Source organism: Zonotrichia albicollis, chromosome 1 (genome assembly GCF_047830755.1).
Source record: "Zonotrichia albicollis isolate bZonAlb1 chromosome 1, bZonAlb1.hap1, whole genome shotgun sequence".
NCBI classification, from domain to species: Eukaryota; Metazoa; Chordata; class Aves; order Passeriformes; family Passerellidae; genus Zonotrichia; species Zonotrichia albicollis.
In genome coordinates, this window is record NC_133819.1 from 78,394,299 (window position 1) to 78,418,624 (window position 24,326).

The following is a 24,326-nucleotide window of genomic DNA, read 5'->3' on the forward strand; positions in this document are numbered from 1 at the left end:
CAAACATATGTCTCTGCTTCATTGTTTGTCACCATCTAACACGAGGTTATTTCTTGTTGCTTATTTGGCCTATTAAACAGATCATACTAGTCATAAACTTGATTTTTATTAATTCTAAATAATTACAGTGGGCACTAATAAGTAAAGGGCAAAAGAAAAGCACATTCTGAGAAGCATTCCAGTAGATGGTGGTTCTATTAAATAAATGGCATCCATGACATTACTTACACGGAAGCATGTAGTAGGCTTGTGGAACTGCACTATTTCTTAACATAAAGAGAGTCAAAATCAAATTGCTTCTTGACGCTTATTTCCATTTCTTCAGTTGTCATATTGCCTGGCTAGGGGAATGAAACAGAGGGACAGCAGGGAGGGGCTTTTACTTTGGTGATACTAGAGACTTAACCCCACTGGAATTTTTAAACCTTCAAAATAATCTTATGATCTACTACTTGTGCCAAGCACACTGGAGAGGGATAGACACACAAGGCTAGGCACTGCAGAATAGGAAGGATGCTGTACCTACACATTAGCCTTTATGGGGAAGAATCCCCATCAGACACAGTGCTGAAGGGTGCTGATGTGGACAGCATTATATGGCTTTTAATCTTATTTTCTCATTTAACACTTCTAAATAAAAATGTTGTCAACCCAACAACAGCTTTCAGAATTTGGAAGTGACCAAGAAGTTTATCCTTTGTTCCACTTCCGCTGTTTCTTCCTCTTTCAGAAAAAAAGATTAATCCTTTCTCCTACTCTAATTGGAAATTAGTTTAATCCAGTTAAGAGAACCACTGGAATTAGACATTAACTGACTCTACAGCCTTGCACTAAACACTGTTTTCCCACAAATTATAAGTGATTCAATGACTAGGAGCTCTACTACAAAGCTCAGCAAATTTCAAAATTCAACTTTGTCCTATGTTAGTGCTCAGTATAATTACAAAACATGGCTACTAAAATACAGTGCAAATTTCTCCCCTTGTGACAAAGAAGGCCAATAGAATCCTGGGCTGCATTAGAAAAGCATTACCAGCAACTTAAGGGGAGTTGTCCATTGCCTTGGTCCTGGTGAGACCATTTGCAGTGCTGAGTCCCATTCTTAACCCCTCAGTACCCAACTCATGAGGGAGCATGTACTAGAGCAAGTGCAGCAAGCAGTCATGTACCTCATTCATGGATCAGAATATACACCACATCAGGTGAAGCAGAGAGGTAGTGCTGTTTGGCCAGGAGACAAGAAGGCTCTGGGAAGGTATTACCAAAATGTAAAAAATACCTGATGAAGCAGGGTAGGTAAGGAAGAGGAAATCAGACTCCTTTCAGTGGCGCCCACTGACTGGGTGTGAAACTATTTACATATATTGCTATATTTAAGTATGTTGTTGGTCATGCAGCTTTTTGGAAGGAGCAAAACGACATCTGTACACATCTTCATACTGGAAGAAGTGCTAAAAAAAGAATGACTGGAAAAACATACAGCTATAGTACAAGGAGAATAGGATAGACTACAGAAGGACTGCTAAGTTTCAGTGAAGATTCTATATCAAAAATTACCCAATTTTTCCTTCACATACCTTCAGCATCATTCAGCATTATGGTTTCAACGGAAAGGATATTCCAACTTCAGTAGAAGTCGCATCATCATCTTGTAACATATTATATTTACCCTTTTTTTGATCTGCCCTTAGCATACTGTGTGCTGAGTCTAAGAGAAGCAATTTCATCTTAGTAAAGATAAAAAATACATACTATGGCCCAGAAATAATGTCCTTTTGGATTGTATTATGAAAATCTGTCTCTATATTGTCCCAGAAGCCTTTGCTTGTTAGTATTTCCCTACCACTAAGCAATACTTTATTAAAGCTATAGTTACAGTGGGAAAGAAGGTTGTATCTCACTACCAGCTCTAAAAACCAAACTACACCAAATATAATGCTCATAATTTGAAATAGGACATATTTGTATCTGATGTTTTATACAGAGTATCTGAATAACCATTGGCAACAATTCAGAGAGAATCTTGACTCGAGAGGATTTAATAACAGTCTGTGTATGAAAAAGGTTTATTTTTGCCTACATTAATTTTAAATTTCAAGATAATTTCATTGACAGATTTAAACTTACAAAAATGTCACCCATTACACACGAACATAATACAATTGCCAAGACGTATCCCATTTTACACTGGTCAGTGCATGATCCACTATTACACAACTGTATTAGTTTCCCAGGAAACACCCCAATTAAGCCAGTTTCTTGATTGAGTAGTGTCTATTATAAACATTAGTGTGAAATTCCACAGGATGGGCAGAAAGGTCTACTAATGTCTAAGTTAATTACTGCACTGACTTCAGCTGAGCCTTATTTCTTGTCTGTTTCCATGCAGACACTGAGAGATTGACACGCCATGCTCTTCTTTTGTGGCCCTTTATATTTTTTTCCATCTTTCCTGCATTCAGAAAGGGACTGATTAGCTCAGAGTTTTATGGTAACAGGTAGCAAAATGCCAGGCATTATGTTGTTTTCTCCAAGTCCTGTCAGTATATTTTGCCTGCTGTTTCATGGAACACTAAAGGCAAGTGACTATATTATCACAAGTTTTTGTGACTGGCAACTGTTACTGGCATCATATATCTAGGAACAGCTGTTGTTGTTTTATTAGAAAATACTCCAGTGATGCTTAGTGTAGAAAAGAGCCAAGGCAGTATCAGCAGTGTCATTCCCTCTGCAATTAGTATAGTGTAGAATTTGCTAACCTGTATTAAAAATTTACTTTTTATAATCAACTATTTAAATTTTCTAGAGGAAATGCATGCCTTACAGAATATTCAGAGACTGTATGAAAAATAAATTGTCTTAATCCTATTTCCTCTGAATATTGTGCACATTACCAAATTAAAAATAAAAATATGGAGGCATGGTATGAGAAACCTCCAGAGAGTTTTCATTAGGAGCATGAAGATAGCTCAGCTGTATGTTCATTTACTAGACAAGTTAAAAATTTCTGTTCCACTGTTATGTATCAGAATATGAAAATTTTTACTGCCATGATATATATTGGTATTATTTTCTGTTAGCTATCTAGAGATGAAAATGTAACAATATTGTAACAATGTAACAATTTGATGTCAAAATTATTTTTGCATTTTTATATTTTACTATATTTAAGTCATCTTCAAAATTGAAATAGAATTAGTATGGTGAGTCAATTATGTCTCATTGTGATTCATCATCAAACTATATACATTATTTTTATATTCAACTTGATATATTAATGCTTTTTAACTCGAGGCCCAGTATTAATTCCACTTGGTGATATATTTTGGGATGACCATTTCTAAAGAACTGTCATTAGTAAATTGCATATAAATTTTAAGAAAATTCATTTCTGCATAAATTAGTAGCTGTAAGAATATTTATTAATAAAATCAAATTAAAATGTTCATCTACTAAGACAAGAAACAGATATTGGTGGAGAGTGTCAAATATGTTCTTAAGACGTATGTTGGGGACCAGCTCTTATGTGCTGCAGCTGAGAAGAAAAATAATGATTAGTGAATGTGAAATTTGTGGCAGGAAATTGTAGAATCCTTTGTTTTCACTCTTTCAAAACTAGGAAAAAGGGAAGGGGTTTGTAATTTTGTGCAGACTGAGAAGATGCTGCTGGAAGTAAGGATTACTATGTTATTCCCTGGTGCTTTTGAACAAGAATATGAAAATTCCCAGTGCAATTGCTCTCAGTGTGTGAGCAGAGGTACGTGGCAGCGACTGAGCAAATTTCCTTCAGCTGCAGCTATTAGAGTACACAAGTTTAAGAAAGAGTTGGACTTTAACTTGGCAACATCATTATCCCAATGTGATCTTAGCCATTCTTCATCTATCTGTCTTGTATACAGAAACTTTGTAATCTATAAATCAGCTGGAATTTTCATTATTTTTTGTATAAATGAACCACTTAGTGTTTTTCTAATTGGTTGACTGTTAGCTGGATGATTAGCTCTCTAGCAGTTACCTGCAAGACAATCAATTCATGTTTAGCACATTAAACACCCCCAAAGAGAGACATATTTTATGAGCTTATTCTATTACCTATTAACTGGAACTGCAAAACAATTTTTTTGTTTTAATCTGCAGAAACTAGTTTTCTTTTGGTACAGCTGTATATTTCCTTCATAACTAGTCTATGTCCTTTGCAGTACTGCTTTTAAACATAGCAAGTCCCCAAGTCAGAAGAGACAAAAAGAACTTCTTCTTGTCTTCTACCCCTGCAATCACTGTCAGGAGCTCTTCAGTCTGGGAAGGGAACTTATTGAACGTGATTGATGAAGTTCTGTATTTTGATATATTGCTAGAATTGTGTAAGTTTGCTGGATTCCTTAGGCAAGACCCATGCATACAATGACTTCAAGGGTTATATCCAAATTTCCCTGGAACCCCTTTGGGAATACTGCTGCAGTCCCAGACAGTAACTTCATTTTGAGGTTCTTTTCATCAGACTTTTTTCCCCATGACAAATTCAAATTCTTTTAGCATTCAAACTGATGAAAGGATTGACCTAACATCAGTAACACCAAATCTCAGTATTTAGTCTTAAAATGTAGGCTTAAAAGAAATGTCAGAGTTCATTGAGGCTAGTTTTTTCAAACTGTCAGCTTTTTCCTTGAAATGGCATAATTTTGAATTCTTAAGAAAACTTTGATCATTGTATATCAAATTAGCCTGCAACAGTGGATATAATCTCTTTAAACAGATATTCTTTACTCTTGCCTCTGAGAAGTCTCTGAAATATTTCAATACAAATGCATGTGCATGTATTTATTTTATATGTATGTATGAAGAAAGAATTGGAGATTTTCACCTTCTAAATGCTTTTCGAAGCATCAAGACTTCCCTCTGCTTGTCAAACATCTTATTGCAGAAACAAATGATTTGATGACACATGTTCTGAGTATCTGGTGAATATTCATAATTTTGTCTTATTCACTGGAAATTACTGAGAAAAGACCTTAAAATAAAATGTTGTGTTTCCAGCCATATCCTTGAGTTGTTACACCTAAGCAGCATGTCATCCAAGGGTAGGTAGGCTGAAAGGTAACCCTGTATTTTATCCTTTTCAGTTTATGCACTGAGGTGGGAATCTTTGGAGGATGGTTTGACATGAATTCGTTTTCATGTTATATTGTCTGGAGTTTCAAACAATGAAAGGAAGCGTGTCTCTTCACTCCTTTTTTGACTCCTTTTTTCCCCTCCCTGTTACTAACACAACTACTTCCCTGGCAAAGATATTTAAAATTTGCTTCTGCCATAGTGCAGTAAAATAGTGAAAGCATCTGGGTAGAAGCAGCCCATCCCCCAGATCATGAGATCTGTCTGAATCTGGAGCTATGCACAACCTAGCAGAAGTTGCATGAGAGAGAACACTCTGAAGACTGTGTATTAAAGCATTGATTCATATGTGCTGCAGCTGCAAGCCAGAGGACGTATAAATAGCAAATTGAAACAGCTTCCATTTCATTCCCTCCAAGAGCTTACATGCCCCAAATTCAAACAACTAGCTGCTTCTTGCCTTCAATTCTCTATCCTGCTAGCAAAATCATTTTTAATGTATGTCGCTGAGCAGCTCAGAGCGATTTTGTTTGAAAAGTTCTCAAAATCCAGCAGCCCAAGTGATCTCAGTGAGCAGTGTTGTTCTTTCCATCTAATCTGGCGTAACAGCTTTCCTTCCGGTTATGTTAAATTGTAGAATTACTCTTTTCAGCTCTGCTTTTCAAATCTAGATCATTTTTACATGGGGTACCTATCATTTATACTTCAGATGCTGCTTCTGACCATAATAAACTAAGAAAAAAAAAAAAAGGCAGTAGCTTTCTTTTCTTTCATCCTGTCGTTTCCTGCTGGAGCTTTGGGACTCAGGCACACTCTGGTTTCATGGCTCACTCCAGGATACATGTCCTGCTGGCTGGAAGCAAAGCCCCTTTGCACCAGCAGGGAATGTGCCAGGGCTTTCACTCATATGTTAATTACATTTTTAATGTGCTGCTTTAGCGGGTTGAGTAAGCAGAGTCTGACACGGTTGCCCCATTCCTGAAACCCTGAATCAGGAGAATGCCATTAATCTTAATTCCGAATAAGGTGTGTTTGGAGTAAAGATGTTATACAAAGTCCAGAATTTTGAATTACTTATGCATCAACCAGCCTGCCTTGATCCAGACCAGCCTGAAAGGGCACAAATTATCCACCAGCTTACAGTGACTGATGTAGTGATATGAATACAGGGATGTCAGAGGGCAGGAAATCTTTAAAGGAGTGGGACTGATCTGGTAGAGGACGGGTTGCTAACGTGCCACCTCCTGTGCCCCACCAGGACTGGAAGGAGGCATTAAAGGGCATCATTCAGTCTGAGTCTTACAGCCGGACCGTGTGGACGGCTGATGAACGAGCCAGCAGTGGAATGCTTAGCAGGCTGTGACGACTTTGCACAGAAATAGGAAAATTTATCGCCGGCTTGCCACAGCAGTACCGTACTGCCCGCTTTCGGTGGTGCGCCCCTTCTGTGCACTCCCGCCCCGCTCGGCAGCCCAGCCCTCCCGGCTCCCGGCCCCCCTTCCCGGCACCGAATTCAGGGGCTCGCTGTCACCAAGCTGGAGCCGTCCTTCTTCTGCACCTCGAGCACGAACTGGGGGGCTTCGCAGCCGCCGTGCAGTTACCGGACAAAGATATCCCTGTGCCGGAACCCACCGGTTATATCGGTACGGGAGGACGGACGGACGGATGGATGGATGCATGGATGCATGGATGGATGGATCGGTATGTAGATGGCTGAATCGCGCATCTGCCCGAGAGCCGGGGCTAGCCCGGCTCTGCCATCGCGCGCAGGAGGCGGCTCGCATCCCCGAAGTGCTGGCAAGGGAGAAAACAAGGCGGGGAGGGGAGAAGCGCGGGGGCGGGCGGGGAGGGGAGGCGGGCGCGGAGCGGGGCGGGGGCGGCGGCGGCGCGGCCAATCGCCCGGGCTGCCGGCGCTGCAGGAGCGGCGGCGCGGCGCTCGGGCTCCGAGGGATGCGGAGCCGGGCCCGGGTACCTCTCTGAGGACGGCGAGCAGCTGTGCCGCCAGCACTGCGAAAAGTCCCCATTTGCTTCTTATAAATTAAAGTGCCTTGTCACCAGTTAGGGCAAGTCAGCCAAGGTAAGGCTTAAATAAAATGACACTTTAATATGTGGCAACATGGATATTTCCGGACAGCGGTGCCGCTAACACAGCCTTCTAAGTAGCGCAAAATATTTTGTGCGATAATGCTGTCGTAGTGGGTGCACAACCGGTAATTTGTCTGTGTTAAAGTTGCCGCTGGTACGCAAGCCTTACCCTTGTGGTGCTGTAGGAACGTGTTTGCTTATCCGAGGCAGTTGCAAAGGGACCTGCAAAATACAGGCGTAGAAAGGTAGCGGCGCTCTGTGTATGTGTTTGTGTGTGACCGTGTTCGTAATACCTACAGTTCTGCTCCTTAACTTACGGGGATAATGTGCAGATGCATTTTAATTGTGATGGCAGGCAGATTATTCTTTGGCTCAACTCACATGTGTGAGCCTTTTTATACAATAAAACCGCATGCCATGGTGAACTATATGTGGAGAACATTAAGCTTGGTATTTGAATAGCAATTTCAGGGGTTTGGGTTCCCCCCTCCCCACCCCCCCCATGTTTGTAACATTATATGTGATAACTGAGGATTGAAATTGCAGCAAAAGCAGACCTGCAGATTTGCCTTTAGCTGCTTGTTAAAGCTTAAGCAGTCACCTAACTTTACTTTGTGTAAAGGGCACTGTAAATAATGCACAGGCAGAAATAAATCCTCTCTTTCATCTCCTCCTAGCCCACCCCAATAGTACCTCACCTAATGAACAAAAACTACCATGTACCTTTAGTTCACACTACATTTTGACTGATGGAACTGTCAGTGGACTGGAACTGAGTGTTTTGGCAAGCAAGGAGCTCCCTAGGATGACTTTGCTAATGTGTGTCTCTGAAAACAACATAGTCCTGAACCTGTGTGTGTGTGTATGTGTCTGTGTGTGCCTGTGAGTCTGTTTTGTGTACAGGAGTGACAAGATACAAGGAGGACAGGGTACAGAAGCCAATGAAACATGGCAAACGTAGATACCTGCATGTATTTCTCTGACTGGATCTCTGTAAAACAGTATAGCATTTCTCATATTTCAATGTAGTTTATCATTCAGATTAGGGGTTGGGATAAATTCAATTTCATGTGCATCAATGCCCCATTAGTTTTTCACAATCAAAGGAAATACAATGGAAAACACAGGTAAAATTATGACTTCAGTTAGTACAGGTGATAAAATCACTTCCTATATTCAAGATACAGAATGTATTTTTCATTCCGAGACACTAGGCATAGCTCCTTCCTTTCCAAATCTTTACTTCTGTGCTGCAGTCAGCCATACACAGTTGAGTGAAAACACTGAAGCCTTCCTTCTGCATAAATTGTCCTTTTACTGAATAGTAGTAAATGTTTGTTTTCGGGGCAAATATAGAATTAATTTAAAAGTTTGCCATGTTTGGCATTTTGCCTAACTGTAAAGGTAAGATTTAGAAAAATAACCAAAAGGCTTCTTTAACCTACTTCACTGCTTTTTACAGAATATTTCATTTTATTTCATTTCATATTTTTCTGAAGAAGACATAGTATGGTATAGTTACCTAATGCAAATTAAGTGTTGACTCTTTTTTGTTACATATACCTATGGAAACTATGTAATGTTTTACTTTTGTAGTTAAAGTTACTAATCATCCTATTTAAGGACAACAATAAAAACCTTTTTTCATTTCTGAATAGAAAATGTCAATGAAACAGAAAGCAAACAATCCAACAAAAAACCTACAAAATGAATCAAGAAAACAACCAAACCAACACATTCACTTTTACCTGTTTTTTTTTTAATTGACTAGAGAAATTGTGTGTCAGACAGCACTTTCCTTTGAAAAGGAGCAAATTCAGTGCACAAGCATGTCTTAGGGGGCACTGTGCTGCTGACTGAACCATTTACAGATGAGCTCCAAAACTAAATGCCTTCAACTTGCAGGTACTGAAGATCCTGAAAGACTTTCTAGGATAGCATTGTTGGCTCTACTATTAGGACAAAATGCCAGTCAAAATTTTTTATACTTTGTCTAGTTTAATTCCTCAAGTAGCTTAATTTGAGAGGATTCTTCTTTACTACCTACATTAAAAAGTGTTGTTTAGTGTTTTTGTCCTGCAATGCAGAGACTGTAACTCAGCCACTTTGTTGGTGCATGCTGTGCTAATTCATGGTAGTAGCTCTGGTGAACATATGCAAAGTTATAAAACAACTGGGGATAAATGTCTTCAACATCCAAAATTAGTGTATGAGGGTGCATGTGTGCACGCCAGAGAGGCACAGTTGTTACTGCACCAGAACTGACATTCCTGTGGTGCGTAAAATTTACATAATAGCCTTCAGGGAATAATCTGTACTTAAAAGTGACTTCATTATTTTATTTTTTTTTTATAATTTTGTCTCTGGACTCTTAAACATTTAACATATGAGCTCTAAACATTAAAAATATGAGCAATTGACTTACTAGTTCTCAATATGGTCATATGGAAGACTTCAACCTTTATCTCTGGCTGATAAATGAAACTTGAAAGGTATGAAAAATTCTGTTAACTATAGTTCCTGCTCCTGGTTAAGAGCTGCATTTCTGTTAATACAATTAGTGCTTAAAATTATCAGTCTTATCAGATTGAATAAAACCAGCTAAATACCAGTGAGTCATCTGTTCCATGCAGATGAACATGAGCTCCTGTTTGGACAGCTAACAGCTAGTTAGCCCTGGCAGATCTGTCCTGCAAAGGGGTCTAAATCTGCCATCGTGACACCATGGGGCACAGTTCCATTGCTTATAGGCAAAGCAAAATAAAGGTGGCAGCTGGCAGGGCAGGAAGCACACAAAATACATTGCAAAACCCTCCCGACAACATAAAGTGATTGCATTCATAGAAGAGATTCTGTGCATCTTTTCTGAGAAGAAGATTATACATGTGCAAAGGTCATAAGAAGAAACTCCATATGAAAACCCCAGCATAGCCTACACAGGTCTATGTAAGCCAGCACAAATATCTCACTAGCATAATTATGGTGGAAAACTTATTTTCCATTATCCGTAGAGATGCAGTTTAAATAGTATGTGTATGATCTGGTGAAAAATCAGGGCAAAGTGCTTAAACTTCATCATATACTTGATTGGTAGACTTGGACAAGTCCCTAAAGCACTCAGTAACTTCGTGTATGACGTGAGCATTGCATAATAAGTGTAGAATGAACAATGAATATTATATGATACTGTTTAAAAAAAAATATTGCAGAACCTAATACTGAAGTGTATTGTCTTCATTACTCTATTCCTTCTGTTTTGAATTATACACAATTTTGCCATCCATTTCCAGCAAATGAAGCTACATGGAATTTGGAAACCCAAAGAATGGAAGTGGAATTTTTAAGAAGTTTCTGAATTGAGGGCTAAACAAATCATGTATCATATAAGGGACAACAAAGATTGGCATGATAAGATTTTTTTCCCCTCCAAAACCAGGTTTTCTCCAGAAAACAGTTAATGCTGAAATGTTTTGAAATATGGTTTTAATAATGTACCATTACTTTTTTTTTTTGACTGGTTTTAAGAATCAACAGAATTTAGAATTAAAAAAGTTTGAGATTGAAAGGAGTGAATAAGGCTGATCTCCTGTTTAGGGGTTGTGCTTATGTGGAGGAAGTTGTTGTTTCAGGGGTTTCTTTTGGGGACTGGGGCTTTTTTTGAAGTAATGTCTTTTTGGATTGAACACAATCGGAATAGCATAATCATGAAGCTTTATAAGTAATCGACAGGCAACTTGGTAGCATTTGCACATCTGCAGTCCTTATATAATGAAAATACATTCTGCAGTTTCTTGAGGCCTGTAAGAAATACAGTTTTGCTTGATGGCAATTGTCATTTATATTTTTATGGAATTTATTCAAAACTGAGTAGAGGTAAAGCTGGGTTTGTTATCATAGAAAAGACAAAGCATTACTTTACTCCCTACTCCTTGTGAAATTGTTTGCTTCTTTTAAGCACATCTTCTTGCAAAAGGGAGTATATTTAGGTCACAGACAAATTATTCCATTCTCACTTCACCTTACCTAGGTTTCAGTACAATTTATCCAGTGCTTACAAGGCCAAATTTTCAAGGCTGCTTGTGAAGTGTGGTGTAAAAATACACAAGCTAGCTGAGGCACCAGCTGCATTTCTATGCTAGGACTGTAGTAAGGATCTGTGAGATATTTTGTTGTTTTCTCCTTGTACTGTAGTACTGCACAGTCTACTGTAATATTGAACCCTGAAAGTACTTTGTAATATTTAATCCTGAAAGTACTTTGTAATATTACAGGAGGGATCAGCCACATTGTCTTGACTTAGCAGATGGGATGAGTGATGTGGTAGGACCAGCAGTCTTTTCCTTATGCAATATCTTTAAGTTTTTAATGTACAACAACTGCTTTGAACCATTCTTTGGAGAAATCTGCCTCTCCCTGCTAGTGATATAGAAGTACATGCTTCAGTATAGGTGGTCTAAATGTTTCCTAGCATATCTTGTCCCTGTTCAGTATTCTGTTGAAAACAACCAACTCTATTTGATTGACTCCTCATTTTGGTATTTCCAGGTGTATCATAGAATCATGAAATGGTTTGGGTTGAAAGAGACCTTTGAAGAACATCTAATCCAACCTGCTCTGCCCTGCCATGGGTTTAGCCATCTTTCACTAGACCAGGTTACTCAAAGCCTTGAACACTGCAAGGGATGGGACATTGACACCTTCCTTGGGCAGCCTGTTCCAGTATCTCCATCATGCACTGTGTTGTTTAGTAATTAATTGCCATTAAGCTCTTACAGCACAATTATGGTTGTATATATGTTAAGTGTACACACATATTCTTAGAGAAGGTACAAAGAAATGAATATCAAATTTAAAAAAGTACCATGTTTGATAATCTAAAGGCATGTAAAAATTATGAGTAACATTGTGTGGCACTAGACTGAGCAATTTTTTGGCGCAGGATATCTTATGGTCACAGATGGGAATGTGCATTTTCATTATTATATGAAATGATTTATTTGAATTCTATGATTAGTCACCCTAACCAAATCAGTAATATATTGTCCTACAAAAGTCATACATTTAGATTTGAATTCTGTTTATTTTACATCTTGTTCTTGCTGGATGGTATGAAAGCTGTGAAAGAAAAACTTTTGGTTCAAGACACTATGTTTGCTTCTTTTTCAGTAATTATACTTTGCCCAGAGAAAAGAATCTTGTTTTGTCTTTGACTTGTAAACATTTGTGTATTGGGCAGCTCTTTGAAGGAGATTTAAGATGATGCTTCATGTTGAGGTGAATTGAATACTGAAGCCCATATCTCAAGCTTCAGTATTCAAACTTTCAGTCCTGCTCTGCTGTTGATGATATGACAAGTGATAGAACAAATAATTTTGAAAAATAGCAACATGAATACAATCTCTATAATTGCAGGGCAAGTATTTGAGATATTCAGAGTCAAGTTTCAGACTGTCTCTGTGAGTCCCGTTCTGCGTGTAAAATACAAATGCTCCTTCAAAAGGGAATCTTCCTATTATTACTGAAAAATTTGGTAGGTTAGTAATGGTGTCAGGCCAATAATGCTGCTATTAATTTTTGGTGTTGGAATGCATATGCATGTGTTTGTGCATATTTGAAGAAAACAGTAGTTCCTATAAGGGAGGAAGTTCCTTTAGCTCATTCAATAGTGAGAAAGATTTAATTTGAGTGTAAAAAGGTATTTTAACACTGATGTACTGTATTAGCACCTGGGAAGTGCTGACTGCTTTAAATGTAAAATCTTGGCTTTCAGGAGAGGTGAAATAAAACTAGGGCATATGAGCACTGTAGCATGTTAGCCATTAACTGCTCATGGCAACTGACAACATATAAAAATACTGGGAAAGTCATTGATGCCTGGACTACAGTCCTCAATCTCTATTTCTTGTATGCTTTACATTTGGTCTTTCAATAAATAATAAGCTTTCTTACTGGAGTAATAAAATCAAGAAAAAAAGCTACGCATCATTTATTACACGCAATTTCCACACACTTTGCTGATGAAGAAAATTTGTTATATATTTGCTGTTCATTAAAGCGTGAATTCTTGCATTCATATTAGTGAATTTGAGCTCAGAGTTATTATCTTGACTATTCAGGCTAGAGAGATCTTAAATATTTTTCTATTTGCAGAAGGGAAGGTGTAAAATAATCAGTCCATTTATCATTGCATGTTTAGTTGGTTTTTTGTACATTTTTTTAAAGTTATGAATAATCTAAGAAACTTCTAGAAAACTTGTGGAAAAGTATAATATTTGTTCTTATACTCATTCATTTTCAATGAATGCATAACTAACACTTTTAAATCCTGTGTGGTTTTGTACTAGAAACCCTTCAAAGTGATTTTGGAAAATGTCAGAACAACCAGCAAGCTAACAAGTTTTCAAATGGAACTCAACATTTCTAGCTGTTTGGGCTTCTTCCAGTGTTGTCTTGTGTACTCTCAGGACAGCCATCCAAGGCATCCAGTTCCCTGTGCATTAACAGAGTGGGTGCGCCAGAATTGTGCCAAGAGGCAGCAGAGTGGGAAGATAGCTGCTGATCCTGGCACAGATGATGTGACCTGCTGCCATAACTCCCTTCAAGCAGCAGGTGCCTCTTCCCAGGTGTTTAGCCGGCGCATTATGGGCATGCAGACTGTGCACAGCTTTTAGACAGGGAGTGGGTTCCACAGTGTGTGGTTCAGTCCCCAGCTTTCTGCTGGGACTGCAGAAATGCATTGGCTAGACTGTGCATGCCATTTGTGTGCTATAAATTGGACATTAGGTTTAGAGGACTTAGGGGGAGTGATCATGTTGCATGAATATGTTCCTGGAGGAGGTCTTTATATTTCTCAGATCCCACTCAATCAACTGCATCATTCTAATACCATGTTTTAAACTATTAGAGAGAAACATAATGTTGGATACCTCTTGGTCTATTAAGGAGGAGTTAGTAGAGGGATATGTGTTACCAGAGACTTGATCCTCAGAGAGCATAAAGGAGCTTACAGAGAATGTATGCAAAAATATTCAGCCAACAAGTTGCTGTTTTTCCCTAGTAATTTTTTTTTTCCCCCTGGGTTAATTTTCTGCTGGATTAGAGAGCTATGTAATTTTATAGGAAGGTTTGTCACATTCTGGATCTAAAAGAGAGAAAGCTGGGGGAACAACAGCCTGGATGCAGGGAAAGAAAAATAGGGCACCATTATTTTGATAATCTTTCTTTAGCCATGAGGCAGATGAATGGAAAAGATGACCAGAGGGATGTTCCTTGTAAGAACCTTTGAAAAGTAGCCTCCTAGATGAAAACCTTTTCAGGAGGTTTATCAATACCTCACAAGGAAAGCCAGCAGGAAGACAACTGACTATGTAGCCTTGCATTGTGACTTGAAGGCTAATGAACTTGAGTTCTTTCAGACGATATAGGTCAGGTGATGACTGATTTCCTAAAGCTATTAATACCTACTGTGCTACTGAAGCCAGTGGGATTATATTGTTACACTATTGTAGTGTGTTTGCTATGCTATGTCATGGCTATACCTATAAGTTTTCTAGTTCTGAACTGAAACAGGAGATGTCTCAATTTGTGTTTGTTTGGATTTTTGTTTGCTTGTTTGTTTTCTTTTTGGTTTTTAAATTTTTTTTAATTACAAAGAGATATAACAGTCTTGAAATGCAGTGAGTTTCCTCCACAGTACCATTGTGTGATAATTTACTCCTTTTATTATAATGAGCACTCACTCTATTTATTGTGGAGCTTAATATGTTTTAATGACTATTGTGACTCCCCCACAAAGCGAAACTCAAAGAGTGTCTCCATGCTCATGATTCATTTAGGTGGATTTGTCAAAAGTTTTGAGACTTGTGAGCACATACTTTTTTGCAACATACAGCTATAATTTTGCTTTTAAAATTACTTTCCTTAGCTTTGGAGAAATCCCAAAATATAGGTGCTTGTATATTTAGCATTCACATTTTATATTAGGTGAAAGATAAGTGATTTCATTAAAAATTTTGTATTAAATTGCAACTTGTAAATTTGCTAATTCACCACACCCCCCCCCCCACCCCCCAAAAATCTGCACTTTTTAGATTCAGGCTTATGTTTTTTAAAAAATATTAGTTAATATTTAAGTAGATTTATGGGATCTGCAAACTAATTAGAGGCATATCAATGTAGAATTGTTTTTTGTGTTCTGAAGATTTTCAATATTCTGGCAATAACTGTGTTCAGGAAAATGAGAACTGAAAAAAGAATGTCATACAAATTGATTTGCAGACAAGGTCTTTAGCCTGTCAGTCTGTCTAGTCAATCTTTGGTGTCACAACAAGATCACCAGCAATCTACAAAGTTTTTTATAGTGACATTTCTGTAATATCTACATGCAGTGTTAGCCCTAAAGGAAACACTTTGCTCTTCTCTATGCTTTTGTGATGTTGCCACTAAAGACAGATTCAAAATGAGCTGGCTGTTTGAAAAATACTGTTTTATCCACATTGAGACTTAAAAGTATCAACTGATTTTCTGAATTGGCAAAGTTGTTTATCTTTTGCAAACCTGAAGGTCAACTTCATTTTCTTATTCTAAAAACTGCAGTGTTAGTAAATTCAAACTGATAGATAAATCTTTAATCAAACCATTCTTTTCTTTTCTATACTCTTTCTCTACTGTGACACGTTTATTTGAACAACTCTTATCATCCCCAAAGACTTGCAAGCAGAAATGTAGTGAATTTATGACTACACAGCAATTATTTATTTTCTGATAGAAACATTAGATAGGTAAACTACTGCCAGGCAGAATGTTATAATGCCTGATTATTTCAATGTGAGATCCTGCTGGGTCCCTGAACACCAGACAGATACCACTCAGGAAGGAAATGGTGAACCTCCATGGCATCTGAGGATGGGGAATTTGTTATTCCTGCTGAGTTCTTATCTTCCTAGTTCCCCACTTTTTCCATTATGTCTTTACACTTTTTAATGACTTTTTCATTACTGCCCACTCTATGTTTTTACTTCTGTCTTTATTTTAGCTGTAGCTACATTAAAGGTCCAAGTACTTTTGCTCCATTTTTGTAGAGTCTGGACATTAGAGAGCATTATATTTGGAACAAAGATGGACTTTGAATAATTGCAGAAAAAAGGAACTTCAAATGGATAGTTTAAATCAAATTTGGCCTCATTCCTGCTATACTGTGAACATACATTGTCTGCAGGAAATGATAGCTTCTGGACTGCACATAATGACTGGCCTTTTCAGCTCCTGTCTCCCATGTATCTCATGCCAATAAAAGGAAGTGCTGTGTACCTGATGTGCAATTCTGCTGACCAATTTTAGCAATTGATTAAAAAAGGGTAGAAAGTAAAGGATAAAAGAGATGAAATAAAGAATTCAATAAGGAAGTAAAAGTATGTCATTTAAGAAAGAGATTGAAGCCTTTTTTGGCATATGATACAAAAAAAGAAGGGCATGACTAAACCTGTTTTTTGCTCTTCTTGAAGTATTGTTCCAGATTATTGTAGGAAAGGTGTCAATTAGAGTCAGCTCCTTTATGCCTTCTTATCTCTTTTTTTTCACAAGAAGATGTAGTTAGTTTTACAGTTTGCCACATAAAGGAGTTGATTTTTTTCCCCCTCAAGAAGGTATTTATGCAGTAGATATCTTACTCCTAAAGAGGATTACAGGCTTAGACCAAATAATCAGGGTTTGTAAATACTTTTTATGATATTATAAGCAATATACTAGATATTGAAAATTATACCTATCTTCTGCCTAATTTTGGCTCACCCACCAGGGCAAAATATATTTGCATACTGAGCTGAATCTTAACCTTGAGATATACTGAGATCCTCAGCCCTCAGCTTTTTAGTGATACTTCTGCTTAACAGCACAGAAAGAAATTCTGCAATGGAGGTGGACTCTGTTGGTATTACCTTCCCATCACAGAGACCAGAGGGCTTCTGCACAGCTGCCACCATTCTTGTAGCCTGAGTAAAGTGCACCAAAAATTTGTCTTCAGGAAGGAAGGTCTTTGCAACAAGGTCAACAGGAGGACTTATTCAAAAAGCCTTCTTCAGACATATATATATATATATATATATATATATATATCTACAGCTCTGCATCAGCTGTAACAGTAGTGCTGTGTAAAAATTTACAGATTTAGGAAACTGTCTACTTTATTTAGGATAAGGAAATTTTTTCTTGCTATAAGGACTAAATGAATTCTGCATGTCAAATCTTTACATAAACTGGGGAAAAGAGCCCTACTAACCAGACCAACTTTTCAGCACTTGAAATAGATTAATGTTTTTCCACTTAGTATTTCTTATAGCATAGCCCAGTTGAAAGGTATCAGTTTGGTGTGGGGGTTTTTTGGGTGTTTTTTTTCTTTGCTTGTTTGTTTTTCATTCTTTCTTTACAACTTGCCTTAAAATGATGGGTCTTTTTATATGTGTTACATATTCCCATGCAGATATTTCCTTTGTCTTTTACTCTATTCCTTGTTGCATACACATCCTTTCATTTTTATTTGGTTACTCTGCAAGTTGTATATAACTACAACAAATACACCATTCCTGTGTGTGACATCTCAAAAATATTGTTATTGCATAGATTCCCAAAGGTCCTGTGAGACTGGTATCTTAACATTTATTCAGTCTGATCCTCTACAGTTTGCACTATTTCAGCTCAAAAGACCACATAATTCTGTACTGCCTAAAGGCATGAGAGATAGGTTTTTCTCACAAGCAAAATGAATAGGTATTTTCAGCTCCCTCCATTTTGTTTAAAGTTTGTCTTTGAAAGCTTAGGATGATGAATTTGAGATTTCCTTTCAGGCACATGCTTACTTCTTCCCATCACTTATATTTTAAGGTCATACTTTTCACTCCTCATTGTTCAAGTGCAGTAGAGGCTTATTGAACTCTTCCTTGACAGATAGTACAGACACACTGCAGTACTACTTTTCCTTTTGAAGACCTTTTTGTACCTCAAGTGCCTTGTGGTATCTTTGATGTTGCCTAATTGGAATCTCAGAAGTGAAAAAAGAAATAGTTGAATGAAGACATGAGTGGCAGGCCTAAGGTTGTACATAATCTTAATTTGCTTTCAATCTTTCTTTTATTCTTATGCCTTACAGTGAAGTAGCCCTCTAATGTTATGGCTTTATTTATTTCTATCACCCATTTTTACATTTGAGTTTCTCAGTTATCTGTCTCCCACAATTTGAACAGAAGCTCCTGAATTTTCATTTGTCTTCATGGTCCCTCTGAATCCGTCTCAGAACTTTTAACCAGCCTTCTTTCTAGCTAGTAGTCTTTCTTGAACAGGTAATTTTTATCCTATCTCACCTACTTGTCTCGCCTAGTTTAGGCTTAAGTTTCTTAGGACAGGAGTATCGTCTTAAAACTCTGTATAAATATGCTTCACAAAGACAGCTCAGCAGAAGTTCTGCATCTAATTTGGGATTTCCCAGCACAGTGATAGAGCCCAGCTGCCAATAGTTACATGGAAAGAGGCACGGGAATCTGGTGGGATATGGATTACAGGTGGAAAGTGCCCTTACACCAAGGAAGGGCAGGCACAGGGATAAAGTTGAGGCACAGAATTCTCCTCTTCTATTGCAGTGGAGCAGCTGTGCCAAATTTGTAGGGCTCCAAAAGAAGAAGGAGGTCAAGAAAATATAGTGATGAGTGGGAGGCCTTGAGTTTTTGGCAGTTGTATTGCAGGAGATAGGAGAAAGGGCACTGCGGGGAGCTAGATTCAGCAGCAGAGGGGTCAGTGCCAGGCTCCCCTGGGAGGTGCACAGCAGCAGGGCACAGGATGGTGGCCACAGGTGTCCATGAAGGAGATTCCTGTTGAATTTGAAGAGGAAGCTTTTCACAGGGAGCAAGGTTAAGCTCTGGGACAAGTTGCTCAGAGAGAGACCTTCAGACTTAGATGCTTTAAAATTCATCTGGACATGGCCCAAAAACAACCCAATAAAATTTAGAAGGTAGCTATGCCTTGGGGAGGAATCTGGACTTTTTTGATCTCCAAAAGTCCTTTCTACCTATATTTTTACTCTTATTGCTCACTCCGCAGTCTTATTTACAGTGAGTGTTGACTTTATCATTTGCTCTTTTTTAGAAATAGCAATCTGTAGAGGTCTGTAAAGCTATTGGTGATTTCACAAGGATAAATTCAGTTCTAAGTCTTCAGGACTATATTTGCCTGACTTGGAAATGTATTGAATCTATTAAGTGCTCATTTCTAGTCACTTTGGATGCGAACATCCACTTCAAACTTCAGTAATTGGAGAAACCAGGTTAGAGAAATAGAGCCATTTTTAAAGGATATTTTTTTATGTGCACTGATTATTAAATCAAGTACCCTTCTTCCAAAAAGATATAGTTTTGAGAAAGGTAAGAGTATTTGTGGAGAGGCAAGACCATAAGTGAATGGAAGAATTCAAGACTTGGAGCAAAAGAAGGGCAAGTGTCTTGTTTGTCATAATGGCAAGAGTAGAATTGATTTATAGAGTTTTACATCATTAAGGCCAAAGGAAAAGATGAACCTGTGAAGGTGAAACAAAATATTTATATAATCTTGGGGTAAGATGCAGAAAAAAAAAGTGATGGCCAGGACAATAAAAGACTTGTTTGGCACTGGAGTATTACCTGAAGGAATGGAGTTTAAGCTCTTAAAACAAAATTGCTCAGATGGACACCAGATCATTCTAGAAAATAATGATGATGGGAACATTCTTTGTGTGCTTAAAATATTTCCTTATCTAAGATAACCCTTTTGCTTAGTAGAGCAGAAGTAAAGTCTTTCTTCTGATTTCTCTGAGTTTAGAATTAGTTTTTCCCCTCGAGCACTATGCCAGTACAATTAAGAGCGTTAATTTACAGCATGGCCTGGCAGAAAACACTAATCTGTAGTGCTTTTTTTAGTGGGTTGGGGCCTAGCTGGCATTAAGCATAAGGAAGCATCAACTGCCCTAAAGGACCAACTCTAGTGCTCCATTTCTGTATACATTAAATAATTTCCTAATTTTCACTGTAGCTTTTGATAATCTTAAATAAATGTTACATGTGTCCTGCAATCTTTGGAGAAATCTTAAACAAGCTTATTATTATCTCTTCCCAGCATATGCTAAACAGTGTAGAGAAAACAGGTCTTGCAAATGGACACAGAAAAGAATGCGGACATTACGTTAATATAATCTTTTTAATTACTTGTGACCTTTTACAAAAAGAATAATACTATGTTATATGTTTTTCTGCTTTAAGTTCTGCAGGAGTGTGTTTTTGAAACAAAGGACTTTTAAATAATTCTGCTAAACTGATTTTATCCTTTAGTTTTTCATGCATTAGATTTTTTTAATCTGGAATGTTTGACCTGTTCATGGACAAGGTGCAGCTCAGCATCACTTAGTGAGAGACCTTTCCATTCTGATTTGCATGGACTACTATATTTCATCTTCTCTCAAATAATATTGAATATATTAGCTGGCACTTGATAGAATCATAATTGAGTTCAACTGCCAGCTCTGGCCAGCTACTTCAAAATTATCAAATGTTTCTATTTTTTAGGAAGGAGCACATACCTTCAGGAGTATATAAGTTTTGGTGTTGTAGTGCCTCTTCGAGACACCTAACTCCTTTTCTACTTTTTGAGTGAGAATGGTAATTTAGAGTTTTGTTTTCTTCCCAGCATAAAAATCAGAGTGTATTCAATCCAGACAGAAATTACAAAAGCAAAAGCTTCACTCTTGCCTTTTCTTTCTTTTCCATGGAAGCAGTGTGTTTTATTTTGAATGTATGACAGACTGCAGACCGTGGAGAAAGGAAACATAGTATTTCTCTGGTGTTAATTAATGACAGTCTGTCTTTTATCTAACTTGAAGGGTTAAAACTACTGAGTTAACATTTGCAAGTGCCTTTGATATTCCCATCTGAAATTTATGATCTCTTGTACAGAACTAGGACTACAAACAACTCCTAATCCAGTTTCTGGAAAGTGACTATGTTAAATGAATATTTCCAATGCTATCTCAGTAAGATCCTTTTTATTTTTAGTTGTTGTGAAATTAGCAGAGAATAAATTTTATTTGAAGTAAGCAGAGAGGAAGCACATAGTTTTGGCTAAACCATGGGTTTGGAGCCCAAGAAGAAAGTGAATTTGCTGTTTCCTTACTTGCAAGAGAGAAATTTTTAGCTTGTGTTGTAGTCAACATTTTCTTGTGTTTAATGATCAGTCGTTGTTAGATAAATATCCAAAGGGACTGAACCACTGCCTAGCTTTTACCCAGGGTCTGGGGGACTTGGCAGCACCTGGGTTCCCAGAAAAAGGGTTTGGGTGTACCCAACACATAAGCTCTGGAGCTGGCTTTTGTAACCATAAGATGACCAAGGGAAGGGAAGAATTGCAAAGTGAATTTTATATGCTGTTGGGTACAGTCAATGCTTCACATCAGCTACTTCCTGTAGCATTGTATCAATGTAGCCAGTCCTGGAAAAAATCATATCTTGTAAAGATATAGGTTTTACATGCTGCTACATGCCTTGTGAGAATTCTCATGGTTCCCTATTTTTACTGGTTTTGATTATTCCATAAATGCAAGCTCACATAGAAAACTAAGGAGTTCTGTTCTCATTTTTTAGTTTCATAAGACAGAGTTTTTTTCTTCAGCCATAGCCAATCTCTAAAAGGGTTTAGGATTCTGTCTGTGATAATCTGCCACTCCTTCCTCTCATCTGTCTCCAAAACTTTGGGGCTGTGGTCTGAAATGCTGACTTGGTTGCTGCTGAGCTTGGTGGAAAGATTACAGCTCTGAGCATACCTTGGCTGCTCTTCACTGCATCCTGCCAGAAATTATTATAGCCACCTGTCTGACGGTAGAATTGCATTTGTAGCCTCTCCTTACTGTGTTTCTGTCAAATATCTTGAACTGAAAAGCCAAGCTTAATTTGACACTAAACATTTTGATCAGCACCAGCCCTGTGTATGAAGTTAAGCTAGTAGACCTGAGGGTCCATGAGAAGAGAGATGTTAACAAGCAACTGGGGCATGTTGTGGATGGTAACTTTTTGTTTTTGACTTTGTCAGCCAAAAAGAAAGCTAGCAACAACTGTGTAGTTCTAGAAGTGTGAAAAGATGGGTGGAAAACTAGCAAAATATGTCATAGATTTGATGATAAAAATATTTCTTTCTAGATTTTCTTTTTTGCTTTTGTCTTGCTGTGATGGGATCCAAATGAAAGTTTTCTTCCTTGTAACATTATATTTTTAGCCCGTGAGCAAGTGGGCAGTGATGCCTCAATAGGAGATTAGTTTTTATTTTAAATAAATTTAGAGAAGTGAGGAAAGAACCCTGCTTAATGAACAGGTCTCCCAAAAATTAACTCTGAAGATAATGACCCAGAAATTTTGCTTATTAATTCCTGATGCAACATCAGTGAGGTCAAAACAGCTGCATACAATGTAACTTGGAAATAGCTTGAAAACATGGCCAGAAATCTCTCTTCAGATTTTTTTTAAATTACTGTTGGGTAGTTCCTGGTGTTACCTGAAATTCTACATCATTGTTTTCAAAAGTCATTGTTGCGTCTGTAGGTCACAGGGTAGTTGAAATAATTTTGAGTGTAAAAATTTACTTTTTTTCTCCTCAAAAATTGTCTAGTCAGATATTATCCTGGACGTTACTGAGGTGTTGGTCATGGTTTGCTTCCACTGATGTTGTGGTGGCAATATGGTTAAAAGTTCTTTGGCATGTCTTCCAGAAATGCATGCTTACTGGGGAAGCATGTATTATTTAAAGAGGATTCAAACCTTGGTGGACATATGCTTGTATGTGCTCATATGAAGGCTGTCTTTCTGATAAATTCCCACAAAAAATATATGGAAAGACATAGGTGCTGTGTGTCTTTATCTCACCATGTGATTATTATTCTTAATATATACAAGAATCATTTAAATTAAATTCACTAAATTTGTATGTATAGTTTCCATGTTCTAATGGGTCTAGAGCTGACCCATCAAATAATGAAAAAGTTTTTGTAGCTACATGTACCAGTCTAGTTATTAAAAGAAAGGAAAAAAAAGGTTATAGCTTAAAAAAGTACACTTTTGAGAGACTGTAACATTTGCATTTATTTTAGCAGTAGATGCAGGTAACTGGTTGAAGCTGATAAAATCATAGGAGATTTCTTTCCTGGCTCAGACCTGTTTTATGCCTTAGTGAGATGCAGCAATGTTTATGTTTGCACTCAGGTCACAGTTTTTCAGAACACAAATATTTGAAAATCACTGTAATCACAGAAAGTTTACTCTGCAGATCAAGTTTAGTGTCGTACCAGAGATCTGAGAGATTTCCTTTGTAAAAGTTATTACTGATCATACTTGATAAGTGTTACAGACTTACTGAAAATCATAAAGAGAGAAAGATCTAGGCATTGATCTCTACTTTCACGGATTCTTAATTTTATGTAGTGTGTCCAATTCTGTTCCAGTGGTGGAATAAGTCAGTCTCTAATGCTGGACATCCAGATAAACCTGCAGAGAATCAGAACTGGGTGGCCTGCTGGCAAGTAGGTGACAAAGGCTAAAAGAGCATCTAAGACTCAATGTTGTAGCTTCTTTCCTTGCAATATATGTGACACAGCTGACATGAAATGGAAAAGTTCAGTTGTTAGATCTATAAAAATACCCACAAAGCACGGCCAAGATAAAAGGCAGAGAGTGGAAGGTCATATTTTCTTCTCAAATGGATGGTTCCTTGACCAGAGGTGGTTTAGCAACTAAAACTTGTGAAAGAAATATTTATTTTTTAAATCTTGCCCTTTTTTTCCTCCATGAAGATCTTTTTGTTGTTATATCTTTTAGAAGAAAGGGTTTTCTTTTTCCTTTTCTATTATCACAAATCCTAAAGTAGCTTGTTGTAGGACAACCTTGTCGAACAAAGTCACATCTGAAGAGGCGAAACAATGATAAAGGAATGCCAAAGAGTGAAAAATGTCAAGATGTCAAGCATGTCTTCTGGCTAGGTTAGAAGCTATTTTCAAGAGTACATATTGAAAGGGAAAGAAATTAAGTTCTTTGGACCTAAGTCCAAAGTACAGTTTGGCTGTGAAAACTAGCAGTGCT

At 37.6% G+C, this 24,326-nt stretch overlaps 1 protein-coding gene across 15 annotated transcripts in view; it reads left to right on the forward strand.

The window, feature by feature from the left end:
* Positions 1-24,326, forward strand: part of CDH18 (cadherin 18) — a 491,833-nt gene that overhangs the window by 252,486 nt on the left and 215,021 nt on the right. For 4 of the 15 annotated variants that reach the window (XM_074545369.1, XM_026791750.2, XM_026791751.2 and 1 more), the window contains exon 1: positions 6,987-7,186. The exons of 8 other annotated variants lie outside the window; for them this stretch is intronic. The gene's annotated coding sequence lies outside the window, so the exon portion shown is untranslated. Of the gene's footprint in view, positions 1-6,298; positions 6,811-6,986; positions 7,187-24,326 lie in introns of those variants that run through there. 3 more of the 15 variants (XM_074545365.1, XM_074545373.1, XM_074545393.1) reach the window with 1 other exon arrangement.